Source organism: Pantherophis guttatus, chromosome 4 (assembly GCF_059756535.1).
Source record: "Pantherophis guttatus breed Tessera chromosome 4, ASM5975653v1, whole genome shotgun sequence".
Classification (NCBI taxonomy): Eukaryota; Metazoa; Chordata; class Lepidosauria; order Squamata; family Colubridae; genus Pantherophis; species Pantherophis guttatus.
In genome coordinates this window covers 155277249-155278670 of record NC_142066.1, presented here as the reverse complement: position 1 = coordinate 155278670, position 1422 = coordinate 155277249, and the positions used below count along the sequence as shown (strand labels likewise).

The following is a 1422-nucleotide window of genomic DNA, read 5'->3' as shown; positions in this document are numbered from 1 at the left end:
ATTTTAGGCATTTTTTTTTTTTACTATTGTTCCGGGCGAATAGGTAGTAAAAAATGCTTTTAAAAAGTAAAAAAAAGAGAGACTCCAACGATCACAGCTGTGCCGCACGATCACCGGAGTCTTTTTTTTTTACTTTTTAAAAGCATTTTTTTTTACTAACTAATCGCCCGAACCGGGAGTAAAAAATGCTTTAAAAAGTTTTTAAAAAGGTTCCCACATGCGCCACAGCTGATCATGCCCCCCCCCCAGCACTGTTCTTCTTACCTTCCCAAGGTAAGAAGTGAGGAGTTCTTGCACTGGGCATGTGGACTGGGTTGCGCAGATTTGGCGCATGGCACGCAGATTTCACCACTGCTGCCAACTCTTATTCTGTTATACTTTCATTTGTGTGAGAGACGCAGTAATTAAATAAGGGATGTTATAATACGCTTATCTCCTTCCAATGTTATCTAGAATTGGATAGCTCTCACACGGTAACCCTCAGCCAAACTAGAAAATTGTGAAAAATTAATGACCAAGTCAACCAATCAATACATTTCAGATCCGGCAGCATTTCTTATGCTCAGCATAATTTTACATAAATACTTTATACTAATGAGAACTGAGTTGTAGAAACCATGCAGTCATTGTTCCCTCCAATGTAACGAGGTGCAGTAACTTTATTTTTTTTGGCAAATCACACACACACATACACACACACAAAAACCACCTTGTCCTACTCACCTCCATCTCACTATTCTGAATTTTTATTTTTTTTTAAAAAGCAAAACCTGAGATGAATTCAGGGAAAAGCTCATATTTACAGTTAACGGCTCAATAAATAAGAAAAGGTTTGAAGGTCAAAAGAAACAAGAATTCTTCGCACGTTCGATGGATTTTTCTTATTGGAAAATGTGGAATGCCATGAAAAAAAAATATGTTCAGATTTCAGATATCTGAAATATTTACAAGATGGAAGCCACAGTGGAGAATTGTTGAGTGAAGGTTGGTTGAACATCAAAGTTAGGTGTTCCTCAGCTCTTATGTGGAAAAAGGTTGGCAAGAGATGGTATGTTGTCCAAAAATGTCCACCTCTGTTGGTTATCTTCTCAATTTTCAGCCTTGTGAGTTTCGTGGTGTGAAAATGAAAGAGATAGAAATCAACAATCTTGTCACTAGCCTTGGTATCCTTCAGATGTATCAACAGATACATAGGAAACCAAAACGATCTGCTATCAATGAAGGCTTTCATGGGTAGTAGTATCCATCCAATGGTGATGGACCTCTGGATGAAGCCACAGGACACGAGCCCAGAAGCTAATCACCATTGAAAAATGATCAAGGTTGGTCAGTCAAGGTTGGGAGATGTGGTTGCTCAGGATTTTCTAGAATAGTTTGAGAAGGACAACTTAACTCCTTCACAAACCATTTCTTCTTCTTCTT

The 1422-nt window shown here is 38.3% G+C and overlaps 1 protein-coding gene across 1 annotated transcript in view; it reads right to left on the bottom strand.

Annotated features, from left to right (window-relative positions):
* Nucleotides 1-641: 641 nt before the first annotated feature.
* The window catches only part of VIPR1 (vasoactive intestinal peptide receptor 1), an 82034-nt gene continuing 81253 nt past the window's right edge, over nt 642-1422 (bottom strand). Inside the window, exon 13 of the mRNA XM_087893129.1 lies at nt 642-1422. This exon is cut by the window's right edge and continues 3145 nt beyond it. The gene's annotated coding sequence lies outside the window, so the exon portion shown is untranslated.